The sequence below is a fragment of the Camelus bactrianus genome, chromosome 11 (assembly GCF_048773025.1).
Source record: "Camelus bactrianus isolate YW-2024 breed Bactrian camel chromosome 11, ASM4877302v1, whole genome shotgun sequence".
Lineage (NCBI taxonomy): Eukaryota > Metazoa > Chordata > Mammalia > Artiodactyla > Camelidae > Camelus > Camelus bactrianus.
Window position 1 is genome coordinate 40,293,742 of NC_133549.1, and position 14,189 is coordinate 40,307,930.

General features: G+C 35.1%; 1 non-coding gene and 3 pseudogenes across 1 annotated transcript; 3 read left to right on the plus strand and 1 right to left on the minus strand.

Moving 5' to 3' along the window:
- The first annotated feature begins 2,150 nt into the window (after positions 1 to 2,150).
- Positions 2,151 to 2,273, plus strand: LOC123613169 (U4 spliceosomal RNA; annotated as a pseudogene).
- A 2,693-nt stretch (positions 2,274 to 4,966) lies between these two features.
- On the plus strand, positions 4,967 to 5,122 carry LOC105081712 (large ribosomal subunit protein eL39-like; annotated as a pseudogene).
- A 2,097-nt stretch (positions 5,123 to 7,219) lies between these two features.
- On the plus strand, positions 7,220 to 7,292 carry TRNAV-CAC (transfer RNA valine (anticodon CAC)). The gene has a single exon. It is a non-coding gene; the product is annotated as a tRNA-Val (tRNA).
- An 819-nt stretch (positions 7,293 to 8,111) lies between these two features.
- On the minus strand, positions 8,112 to 12,071 carry LOC105081881 (ubiquitin-like-conjugating enzyme ATG10 pseudogene; annotated as a pseudogene).
- Between the last annotated feature and the right edge of the window lie 2,118 nt (positions 12,072 to 14,189).

A 14,189-nucleotide genomic window follows, 5' to 3' on the forward strand; every position in this document is an offset into this window, starting at 1 on the left:
ATTGGTACATCTAGAGCTTCCTTCTCTTTTTGAATAGCTGTACACTATTTCATTATATGGATGTACTGTTTCTATTACTCAACAAAAACAAACAGAAAATCTTGTGGGATTTTTGTTTGTTTCTGACTCTAAAGGTAGCATTTTTTTAAAACACAAGAATCCAAAAATCACCTCAAATATAGTTACCATTACATTTTGACATATTTCTTTCTAGATTTCTATGTAATTATTTTTAAATAAAACAAAAAATTTTCAGGGCAAACCACTGCCTCCAAAACTGGATAGACAGGAAAATACAAAGGATCATAATATATAGGGAGTAGAAGTCACTGGAGCAAGGAGCTGGTAAGAACAGGTAAATAGCAATTGACAAATTCCTGGGGGCTGAGTGTGAACTAGCCTGAGAGTTAAAAACTCCTGAGGGCCCAGTCATAAGGGGGCTCACAAACTCTCATAATTTTTTTTCTAGGATTCCTACCAGGTTCCTGTGGCGAAGGTCAGAGAAAAATACGCTGTTCTTCTGGCAGGGGAAAGGGGAAAGTAACCATTTTGAAATATATCCCCCCTAAAAGTAATTATTTTAAAACATGTCCAGAGCTTTCTGTCTTCTATAACAAAAATCTGTCCTGAAGGGAAACTGCTTTACCAGAGACTCATCTGACCTATAGGGAGGGCAACTGGACAACTCCAGGCCCTTCTAGCCTTCCTGTCTCACATTAGGCGAGGGGGAAAAATTAAGAAACTCTTCTGAATGTCACAGCCCAGGAACTCAGGCCCGCTAAATAAACTGAGATTTAATAATAAAATTATAGAACATTTCCTTTCCCTCAATTCATTACTACCACATCAGCAGGGCTCCAGTATAACAATAGTGCGTTACAACTGAGAGAGCTGCAAGATTCAGACTCTCTTTAGGAGAAATTTCTAGGGAAAATCCAAGATAATAGGGAAGATAGAAACAAGAAAAGTAAGAGAAATTGAAACTTCTTACACCTACAGCTACAACAAGCATTAAAAGCAGCCTAACTCCTAGCCAGAGGAAGAAAAAAACCCTCACAGCAGAGGCTTGCTTATCTCAGTTTCTGTTATCTGATATATCATGTCTGGCTTTCTTTCTTTTTAAAAAAAATTTTTTTATTGGTGTGTAGTTGATTTACAATGTTAGTTTCAGGTGTACAGCAAAGTGATTCAGTTATATATATACATACATATATATTTTTCTTTTCAGATTCTTTTCCATTCTATGTTATTACAAGAAATTGAATATAGTTCCCTGTGCTATATACTAGGTCCTTTTGTCATCATGTCTGGCTTTCAACCAAAAATTACAAGGCATGCTAAAAGGCAAGGGAAAAACACCATCTGATGAGACAAAGCAAGTACCAGAACCAGACTCAGATGTGTTAGATTCTGGAGTTATTAGACTAGGAATTTAAGATAACTTTGATTAATATGCTAAGAGTGCTAATGTAAAAAGTGAACAACATGCAAGAAAAGGTAAACAGTATAAGGAGAAAGATGGAAATATTAAGAAATAATCTAAAGGAAGTGGTAGAAATCAAAAACACTGTAACAGAAATGAAGAATGCCTTTGATGGGCACATCAGTAGCCAGAACATGACCATGGAAAGGATCAGTGAGCTTGAAGATATAGCAATAGAAATTCCAAAATGAAATTCAAAGAGAAAAAAAGAGTCAAAAACAAAAGAAACAGAATATCCAAGAATTGTGGGGAAATAATAAAAGATGTGACATTCACATAATAGGAATACCAGAAAGAGAAAAAAAGAGGGAGAAAGAAGAAGAAATATTTGAGGTAATAATGGACAGCAATTTCCCCCAAATTAATGACAGAACCAAACTACAGATCCAGGAAGCTCAGAGAACATCACATAGGCTAAATACCCAAAATTCTATACCTGGGCATATCATATTCAAGCCACAGAAATCCAAAGACAAAGTCTTGAAAGAAGCCACAGTGGGAAGACATCTTACATGTAGAGTAACAAAGATAAGAATTACATTGAACACTTTAGAAACCATGCAAGCAAGAAGAGAGTAGAAGGAAATATTTTAAGTGTTAAAAGAAAAAAATCCATCAACCTAGAATTCTGTATCCAGCAAAATTATCTTTATAAGTGAAGGAGAAAAGCTTTGCGCAGTGGCAGTATCATAGCCAATGAGGTTTAACCAAGGAGCGATTATTGCTAATTGAAAACTTTTACCAATACCCTGCCATGATGCATTGACAATTTTTAGCAGCCTCTATGGGGACTGAATAAAAAAAAAGTGAAGAAGAAATAAAGACTTTCCCAGAAAAAAATTGAAGGAATGTTTGCCAGTAAAACTGTCATTCAAGAAACATTAAAAGATGTTCTTCAGAGAAAAGAAAAATGATACAGGTCAGAAACTTGCATCTATATGTAAAAGGAAGAGCATTAGAGAAGGAATAAATGAAGATAGAATAGAAGCTTTTATTTTATTGATCCAATAGATAACTGTTCAAATAATAGCAATTAAGTTTTTGGAGATTATAGCTGATAGATAAGTGAAATGAATGACAACAATGTTATAAGGGACAAGAAGGAGGAACTTACAATGCTTTTATAAGATGACCTACACTACTCATGAAGTGGTATAGTATATTTGAAAATGGACTTAGAGTAGTTGCAAATATATATTTCAAACTCTCGGGCAACCACTAAAAAATTTTTAAAGAAGTATAATTAATATGCTAAGAGAGGAGAGAAAATGGAACCATATAAAATGCTCAATTAAAACTAGAGAAGACAGAAAAAAGAAAAAGTTTCAAAAACAGAAACAGAAAATTGCAAAGAATAAAACTGTTACACATATTGTAGTTATTAATACAGCTTTATCAATAAACAATTTAAATGTGAATAGTCTAAATAGGCTAATTAGAAAAAAGAGTGGATAAAAAAAACAAGCCCCAACTCTATGTTGCCTATAAGAAATCTACTTTAAATATGCAACAGATAGAGTACAAGTAAAGAGATAGACAAACAATCCAATTTTAAAAATGGATAAATGACTTGAATACACATTTTTCCAAAAAAGATATACAGATGGTCAATAAATGCATGAAAAGATGTTCAGCATCATTAGTTATTAGGTAAATACAAATCAAAACCTCAGTGAGATGTCATTTCACACCTATTAGGTGTTGTCAAGGATGTCAAAAAATTGGAACCCTTATACATTGTTGGTGGAAATATAAACGGTACAGCCACTATGGAAAACAATTTGGTAGCTCCTCAAAGAGTTAAACATTTAATTGTTTAACTTCATTCCTAGGAGTGGAATGACCCAGCAATTCCACTCCTAGGTACATACCCAAAAGCTTTGAAAGCACAGGCTCAAAAGGTATTTGTACACCCATGTTCATAGCAGCATTGCTCCTAATAGCCAAAATGTGGAAGTACCCTATGTGCATTAACATATGAATGGATAAGCAAAATGTGACATATGCATACAATGGAATATTATTCAGCTATAAAAGGAGTAAAGTTCTGATACATGCTACAACATGGATGAATCTTGAAAATAGGCTTAGTGAAAGAAGCCAGACACAAAGAACAAAATTCTATGATTCTACTTACATGAAACATCTAGGTTAGGAAAATTCATAGTGACAGAAAGTTGACTACAGGTTACAAGGGGTGGAGCAGGGTTCTAGGGACTTTCCCTGTAAGCATCTTTGCCATAGGCATCTTCAGCCACGAGCATTTTTCCACATAACTAATTTGCCATAAGGCAATTTTGCCATAAAAGATAAAATAACTGGCTGACAGTTTGTTTTGATTTCTCCATTGACACAGAAACCTCATTTTTGTTTACATAATTCTTAGCTCTTATTATGGTCTATACAATAAAGAGCAGACATGGCAGTCTTAAAATAGTGGATGATAATAACTACATATATCAACTTGATAGAAAATACAGTGTTAAAACTTACTGGAAATGTGAAATAAGTTTGTAAAGCCAGACTACATACTGTATTGGAAAATGATAACATGTCAGTTTGCAAACCCTTCAGTGATTTAAAGGCTCAGAGTTGAACCCACATTTCCCATAGAACATTGGAACGTCTATCAATGGACAAGGTGACAAGAATAAACAACATAGGGGCTTTCACAATGCAATACAAAGTTTAGGATGCATACAAATATGCATCCTAGCATTTTTACGCTGGTATTTCTGTCAACAAAGGAAGAAGTTTTAGTGAAAAAGAAAAAGTATAATGCTGGACAAGGAGACAAATCAACAACAACTATATATATATGTAATATATAATACATATACATGTTATATAAAACTATGAACGAAGGACTTGGGAAACAAGTACTTAGATACAACCCACAAAGTAAAATCAGTTATCTGCAAAGCATTGCAATGAATCTACACACATTTTAAATTATTCAAATTTTTTGTATTTTGCAATAAAGTCTTTTTAGTTTTGTTATTCATTTCTCATGTTTCACTGTGTTCTTTTTGAGCAATTTTTTTTCTTTTTAAATGGAGGTACTGGGGATTGAACCCAGGACCTTGTGCATGCTAAGCATGCACTCTACTACTGAGCTATACCACCTCCTCGCATTGTGTCCTTTTTAACATCCTTTTAAGGCATAAGGCAGCAAAATTGCCTATGACCAATTAGTTATGCAGTAAAAACATTTGCAGCTTAAACGCAACAATGATGTCTATAGCAAAGATGTCTGGGGTGAAAATACCAGATACAGTGGGGAGAAGAGGAAATGGGGAATTATTGCTTAATGGGTATAGAATTTTCATCTGGTGTGATGAAAAAGTTTTGAAATAGATGGTGATGATGGTTGCACAACACTATGACTGTAGCTCATGCCAAAGAATTGTATGCTTAAAAACTGTTAAAGTGGCTCTCTTCTCTTCTCTGCCATCCTAGGTGCGTTTGAATTTACTCCTCACTATGTCTTCTCACAAGAATTTCAGGATCAAGTGATTGCTAACCAAGAAACAAAAGCAGAATAGTCCCATCCCCCAGTGGATTCAAATAAAAACTGGTAATAAAATCAGTTACAATTCCAAGAGAAGACATTGGAGAAGAGTTAAGCTGGGTCTGTAAGGAGCCCTATACGTGAGGTGGCACATATATTTATGCTGTGTCAAGGTCGCTTGCATCTTACCATATCACTCTGAAAGCATCACTACTATCTGAATGGCTGGATGTTGTTAATTGGGAAAACGATTTTTCTCTTTGTGTCAGTGTTACAGCACTAGTGCTCTGGCTCAGTAATAAATATGTGAGACCTTTAAAAATGGTTAAAATGGAAATTTTTATGTCATATATAATTTGCCACAATTTTTTAGAATTAATAATGCAATATACCAAAGTCCATTGAATTGTACACAGGGGCCAAGGAATATGGGAAGAGGACTGTCTACAAGAGTCATGAGGGAAACTTTGGGGGTGATGAAAATATTCTGCAATAAAAAAGCATGAAATAATGCCATTTGCAGCAACACGGATGGACCTAGAGATGATTATACTAAGTGAAGAAAGTCAGAGAAGGACAATTATCATATGATATCACTTATATATGGAATCTAAAGTCATAACACAAATGAACTTATTTACAAAACAGAAACAATAACAGACATAGAAAACAAAATTTTGGTTACCAAAGGGGAAGTGGGCAGAGGGAAAAACTAGGAGTTTGGGATTTGCAGATACAAGCTATTACATATAAAACAGATAACAAGCTCTTACTCCATAGCACAGGGAACTATATTCAATATCTTGTAATAACCTATAATGAAAAAGAATATATATATATATATAAATGTGTAACTGAATCACTGTGCTGTACACCAGAAACTAACACAACATTTTAAATGAACAATACTTCAATTAAAATTTTTTATATAATGATTGTGGCAGTGGTTACACATCTGCATATCTTTTCCAAACTCATCCATAGTATACTTAAAACTGATGAACTTTATTATATTTGAATATCTCAATAAGTCTGACAAAATGCTAAAATATAAAATTAATCCCCCAAATAGAAAGTAAAGTGGAATTAAATGTTCTCAACAAAATTGGGGGTTATCAATTAAAAAAACTTGGGGCATATAACTAACTAAAGGAGTTAAATGAATCTAACTATGTATTTAGTTGGTAGTACAACTATGCAAAGAAGAACTGTCTCAGATGACTGAAACACATCAATTCAATTGTGCATACATAGTCAAAAATCCCTGAGGACAAAAAAACTAAAAAAAAAAAAATCTCATTGTTTTTAGTAATTATGTTGCTGGTGGTTATTTTTGTCATTGTTGCTCTGAAACTGTGTCCTGTGGGAGGAATAAAATAATGATTATGCTATTGTTATTGAGAGCTGAGATTTTTTATATGCTTGAAAAGAAATACTGAGGTAAGCTTGATGATGTTGAATAAAAACTCTGTAGACTGGTTTTGAACTGGAAGTGTCAGTACAAACTCATGATGTATTTTATATATTTTTTTTAAATTATGTTTTCCAGCTCTATCAGCTGAAAAGATCTAGGGTCCGTGACCAATCCAGTACCAGTGAGCATTCCTGGCACTCAGATTGTTGTTTTTAAATATCATTTCCTGCTAAAAGTAACCTGGACTGCTTGGAGATGGCAGATGCCAGGACTAGGGCAGAAAGGTATGTATAAGATGTGCCTAAAATATCATAGCAGGAAGCAAAGAAGTTAACAAAGACAACTGGCATGTCAATAGGGCTCAGGAGCCAACCTACATAAACTAGCACTGGCCAAAACTGTTCTATTTGAGCATCAATAAGAATAATAGCTGCAATGAACTGAAACATCAAATAGGATTAAATCCACTTATTCATAATTATATTATAAAACCCCATTTTATTGGCCACTTTTGAAGGATGGTAGGGAATCAATTCGTTATTTTGAAAACTGGTAAAGAAAAAAGAATCAAAATTTGTTATGTTTTTCCTGTACAAGCCAAATATCTCAGGGTAACTGAATAGGTGATAAGGGTAAGTTTCTCCTTATAGAAGTATTCTAACTAATAAACTTGACAGAAATGATAAAATTAAAATACCACTAGTTGGCATACAGCATTATTTATAAAGTAGTCTTGTTTTGGGGGAAAAAAATCACATCTGAATCTGCTCAAGTTTTTAGATGTAACTATCAATTTAAAGCAAATAGAGGGGGAGGGTGTAGCTCAGTGGTAGAGTGTGTGCTTCACATGCATGAGGTCCTGGGTTCAATCCCCAGTACCTCCATTAAAAAAATAATTAAATAAACCTAATTACTCCCCCCAAAAAATCCAAACAAACAAACAAAAGAAATAAAGCAACTACAAGGGGGAAAAATATGTTAAATGATACCATGAGATGCAGTCAGCAAAATCTACACTGTGGGGAACTTGGCAAGACAAATGCTGAACAAACACACATGTGCACAGATATATCATTATGTTATTTTTAATCCTATGGAATTTAAAAATTTTTATGTAGAGAAGTACTTTTTATGTAGAAAGTACTTTTCTTTACTGCTCTTGGATTTTACTTCTTGCATAACAATATCATACATAACCCAAATTTATTAAAAAAAAAAAGCATGGATAGTTCTAATATATTTATACTCCTAGTATTTCCTGAATTTATATTTGCAAATGGAATACAGTAGGGCTCTAACATTTTTAAAGATAATGAAGTCCCATCATCTTATATTAATCCATTCTGATTTTATTTTATTTAAAAAATGTTTTACAAGAAAGGTGAGCATTTAATGGATATTTGTAGCTTGTTATTCTCATATTAAAAATGAGTCTCAGAGACATGAAAGAATGACCTGGAAGTGCCCTGATGATGATGTCAGTATTTCTATTACTGAGTTAGATTCTTCTTCTTCTTCTTTTTTTTTTTTTTTTTGGCTATATATAGTGATTTGTGTCTTTGCAGTGTTTCTTCTAAACATAAAATAAAACAGTTGCTGCAGACATTTGCTTCCAAGGGGAAAAAATCCACCTCAAAATCTCAGTGAGCTGAAATCTCGCATGATACTGGTCCCATTAAATCCAGGGCCAGCCACATAAACTTTCAGCATTCTTCTAAGTGCTTTGGCTCAATAGAAGAGTCTTGTGCATTGACATTTCATTCACCCTGAGAGGCTGCTCTGGCATAACTAAGAGGCTGATTCAGCTCAACCTTGGCCCTACAATGCTCAGCTGTGATGTGATGTAGTCAACTTTCCCATTGATTTCTCAAGGATTCTTTAACACAGGACTCATGAATTCTTTTGTCCTGCAGGGATGAAGTACATAAAAGGGTTGTCCAAGTATCGGATGCTCCTGTTGTGTAATAGTGCCCCATGGCACAGCAGCCACATCTTATAGCACTCATGAACTCCTTCCCATATGTCCTTCAGAGCTAAAGGTCTTCCCTCTAAAAAGCTTGCCCTAAAGTAAAGCACAGGCACTTGGTAGCTACAGGAATATAAGACATGATACTCACATTTAATCACTTCAGTTGTTGTGGCAGTCTTGGTCACCTCAAAATCATCCAGGGGTGGCTCTAAAGCCTCCTCCCTGGGAAGACATGTCTGTAGAAGGACAGATATTCCTGGATGTGACCCTGAAGTCCCATTGTTAATTTGAAAATTTGTTTTGGATACGTAGCCATCAGAACAGTCCTTTGAAGTTCTCCATTACCAACCATCCCTTATCTGCTGTGAATGTTTGATGAATTCTGTGCAATAATGCTGGAGTGTTTTTTCTCCGAAGAACCCTGCCATACTAAACCATAATCTGCTTCCCTCTGCCCTACCCTGCTGCCCAGCAAATCGGAGGCAGGGCCCCATTCTGATTTTAAAATATCATCTTTATTGTACATTAAAAATCTATAGCCAAAAGAACCTTTTTCTAGATTCTCTATATAATTATCCAGGAGGCTTTTATGTGTGACAATAAAATATGTTTAAATTATTATAGCTTGGAAGTTGTTTTGGTATCTAATTGGAACCATTCCCCTTCATTATTTTTTTTGAAAGTTTCCTTGGCTCTCCTTACAAATTTACCCTTCCAGATAAACTTCAGAATCAGTCCAATTCTATATAACATGCAATTTAGTACCCAGCTCCCAGCTTTTTATTTTGAAAAAAAATTTAAAGAAAAATGCAAAGAATAGTAAAGTGAACACCTATATACTCCTTATCTGGATTCAACAATTGTTAACATTTACCACATTTGTTTATTGCTCTTTATAACTCCAGCTGTTAAAAAGGATAAGGCAAACTACCCTGTAGGTGAGATTACAAAATGGTAGGGACACTTGGGGAACAGTTTGGCAATGCCTTATAAAGTTAAACACATCTTACACCTAGAAATCTTACTCTTAGGTATTTACCCAAGAGAAAATGTAAACATATTCTTACACAAAGAATGATATGCAAATTTTCATAGCATTAAAAAAACCAAACTAGAACAAACCAAATATTTATCAACTGGTAATTGAATAAATAATTTCTTTATTATGCAATTCTACTCTGCACTAAAAAGAAATGAGATAGTGATATGTGTAACAAGACTATGGAATCTCAAAAACACATAAGTAAAAGAAGTCAAACACAAAACACTACATATTGTACAATGCCATTTATATGAAATGCTAGAAATGCAAAACTACAGTAGCGAAAAGCAGGTCAGTGGTTTCAAAGAGCTAGATGTTAGGAGAGGGCATTGATTATAATGGATAAGGAGGGAAATTTTTAGGGTAATGGAAACATTTCATATCTTAATTGTGGTGAAGCTTACATGACTGTATACAATTGCCAAAACATATTAAACTGTACAGTTAAAATGGATGAATCTTATTTTATGAAAATTATATCAGATTTATAAATTTAGGGGGAACCTATTCCCCAAATTCACTAGTCTAAAAATTGAAGAGGAATCTTTTTTGTTTTTTTTATAAAGAATTAGGCTCCATCAACAGATGACTGGATAAAGAAGATGTGGGGTGTGTGTGTGTGTGTGTGTGTGTGTGTGTGTGTGTGTGTGTGATGGAATATTACTCCGCCATAAAAAAGAATGAAATAATGCCTTTTGCAGCAACATGGATGGACCTAGAGATGATCATAATAAGTGAAGTAAGTCAGACAAAGACAAATATCATATGATATCACTTATATGTGGAATCTTAAAAAAAAAACACAAATTCTATTTACAAACCAAAAACAGATTCACAGACTTAGAAAACAAACTGTGGTTACCAAAGGGGAAAGGTGGAAAGAGATGAATTAGGGTTTAGGAATTAACAGACACACATTACTACATAAAAAATAGATAAATAACAAGGACCTACTGCATAGCACATAGAATTATATTCAATTTTTTGTAATACCATATAATGGAAGGGGGAGGGTGCATGCTTAGCATGCATGAAGTAATGGGTTCAACCTCGGGTACTCCCTCTAAAAATAAATAAATAAATAAACCTAATAACCTTCCCTCTCCAAAAAAATTTTTTTAAAACATATAATGGAAAAGAATCTGAAAAGAAAAAATATATATGTTTGTATATGTGTAACTGAATCACTTTGCTGTACACCTGACACTAAAACTAACATTGTAACAGACTCACACACATAGAGAACAAACTTATGGTTACCAGAGGGTAAAGGGGGTGGGAAGAGATAAATTGGGAATTCGAAATTTTTACCTCTTGGGGAGTGACAGAAATGTTAGCTCTCTTGATTGTGATAGTGGTTTCATTGGTGTATACATCTATCAAAATTCATCAAGTTGCACATTTGAAATATGTGTAGTTTACTGTACAGGAACCATACCTGTACAGTAAAGGTGTTTAAAAAAAAACTAACATTGTAAATCAACTACACTTTGATAATTTTTTTAAGGAAAAAAAGAATTAGGCAATTTAGTAAGAACTGATTTGAAAAGCTCTCCAAGATACATTGTTATGGCTAGTATTTGTGCAAGGAAAAAATGGCTGAGTCTCTGACTGTAATTGTATAGAATATCCTTGAAGTTTAAGAAAGGAATTGGTAAGAGAGCTGTCTGTGGGAAGATGAACTTGGGAGAAGTGGTGGACCTTTTTACTTTTTTGGAATTTTTTCTGGGTAAACATAATATGTAGGTAAGAAATAAACAACCAAAGTAGAATAAAAGTTATCAAAATAAACTGAATTTAGACTCAGAATTTTAAAAAGAAAGAAATGTAACCAGTTTTTAGAGTCAAATTTGGTGAAGCGGGTTGTAACAGTTATATGAACATATTGGTATGTTAATAATATAATAATAATAATAACAGTAACAACAAGTAACATTTATTGAGTTTTGTCATATGCCAGGAATTCGCTAAGAACTTAATTCTTAGAACTAACAACTTGGGACATACATACATAAGTTAAGTAATGTCTCTGAGTTGATACAGCTGTCTAGAAGCTGTGAATATCTAAAGGATGCCTGGATTCTTACAGCATAGAAGGGAATAAGAGGAAGTGGATAAGTGCTTCTTGTGGGAGTAAAGTGTGAGTGACAAGAAAGAAAGTTTACTGTACTGGCCAGTCAAGGGGCCTGGGTCTGAAAAACTGGGCTGAAACATCTAGCAGGCCCCAGAGAACATGTCCAGGGGCCCAAGACCTAAGGATTATGTCGTGGGAGTTATGCCCCAGTCAGAGTTCTCTACACTGAATCAAAGGGAAATATGTCAGGCAGGACTTTCCTGTCTGACTCAGGAAAACCTGAAGTACGTGGATAACACCTTGATCTTAGATGCTCTGCCATCTAGCAGGGATGTAGGTCTGACATGTGCCTTTAAGCAGGTGAAAGAGCCAGGGTAGGAGAAGGGAATTCAGGGAAAATAGGGAAATAATTGTGGGGGATAAGTGGTGTAGGGTCTGTGATGGAGTAATCTCCCCCATTTTGTCCTGTATATGGCTTCAGGGATGGAAGAGGCACAGAACAGCTACTGGGTATAACAGGGTTTTTCTTCATTAACCATGAGACCTAAATATCTCCCCAATCTGCTGTCCTCCTTCATCTCCAGACCATCTGGTTGGGAAGCTGAGCCACTGCAAGCCAGTGTCTGGATCTTGACACCTTACCAAATGACTAGACCTTTTCCTGGGATCACTTCCAAGAACCTCTATTTCCACTGCTTCTTTAGGATACCTCTACTTTTCTGATTCCTGGAAATCAATCAACCCCCTCCAATTTCTCCCCTGTATATCTAATAACTTGGAGAAGAGTCAATTCTGACCCCAAGGCAAGGAGATAGATGGATTCGTGTCTAGAGTAGGTGGTTCCAACTGCTTCGGAAGTTGAGTCTATAGCTGGACTATAATTAGTTGATATGAGTCTGAATCTTGCATTTTTTCCTAGATTATATGTCTTGTCTTCTCCAACTTTTCTAAAAGCTAAGATCCATGTCTGTAACACTATCCAGTCTATCAAATCTTAAGGCTTTGTCTCCAAATACATCCATTGCTCTCTACTACACCCACTCTGATCTAAGGCAGGAAACTGATAGTACACTCAAACTGGATAATTCTAGGAAAGTTTAATAAAGGAACTATTAAACTGATAAACTGGTACATGGAAATACAAGTGCATTAGTGGTGGCCACTATACCCCTAGAAGGAATTGGGGGGGGGGTGGCATTACTAAAATACGGAGACAGAGAGAGCTTTGTGGGGAGAGCTGCCTGACAGGAGCTGTGACCTTTCATCAAGGGATACAGATGCCCACAGCAACCCTGCAGATTGGGAGTCAGGAGAATACCCTGATCTCATTTCCTCTCACCAGTCCTCCACGTTGGCCAGTGTTCCACATTGACCGCCTTCAACCAGAAGTCAGAGGGCCTGGCAGCCAGTTAACCAGTCAACCTAAGTTGGCTTCCTGGAGCACAGAGCAGGGTAGAGAATGATGGAGCAGACATGGAAAGGTAACAGAACATCATCTTTAATCTGGATGCCTGCAGCAATCCTAACCTATAGTCTGATTTCCTCACAGTTGCTAAAGCAGTCTTTTTTTTTTTTTCAATTGTGATGAAACATATATACATACATATCACAAAATTTGCCATTTTAACCATTTTAACTATACAATTCAGTGGCATTAATTACATTTACAATCAACCATCACCACTATGTCCCAATCTTTTTCATAACCCCAAACAGAAACTCTGCATGCATTAAGCAGTAATTTTCCATGATTCCTACCTCAAGCTCCTAATAATCTCTAATCTACTTTTCACCTCTGTGAATTTGCCTATTCTAGATACTTAATATAAGTGGAGTCATGCAATATTTATTTGTTTATCTCTGGCTTCATTCATTTAGCATAATGTTTACAAGGTTCATCCACGTGATAGCATGTATCAGAACTTCAATCCTTTGAATGGCTGACTAATATTTCATTGTATGCATGTACCACATTTTGTTTATTCATTCACCTGCTGATGCACACTTTGGCTGTTTCTGCTTTTTGACTATTGTGAATAATGCTGCAATGAACATTATACAAATACTTGTTTGACTCTCTATTTTCAGTTCTTTTGGTTATATACATAAGAGTGAAATTTCTGAGTCATATGGTAATTGTGTTTAATTTTTTGAGGAACCCTAACGTAGTCTTTTAAAAATATAAATCGATGTTGTTACTTTCCTCCATAAAATGCTATAATGCTTTCCAATTTCAAAACATATTATAAAGTTACAGTAATCAAGACAGTGTGGTACTGGCATAAGGGTAGACTTAGATCAATGAAATAGAATTGAGAGCAGACATGGAAAGGTAACAGAACATCATCTTTAACCTGGATTCCTGCAGCAATCCTAACCTATAGTCTGATTTCCTCACAGCTGCTAAAGCAGTCTTTTTTTTTTTCAGTTGTGATGAAATATATATATACAATTATGGGCAACTGATTTCAGACAAGAGTCCGAAGACAATTCAATAGGGAAAGAATTATCTTTTCAACAAATAATGCTGAGAGGGGAGGGTATAGCTCAGTGGTAGAGGTGCCTGCCTAGCATGCACGAGGTCCTGGGTTCATTCCCTGGTACCTCCATTAAAAAGATAAATAAACCTAATTACCTACCCCCACCCAAAAAATTATAATGCTGGGACATCTGGATATCCACATGCAAAAGAATGA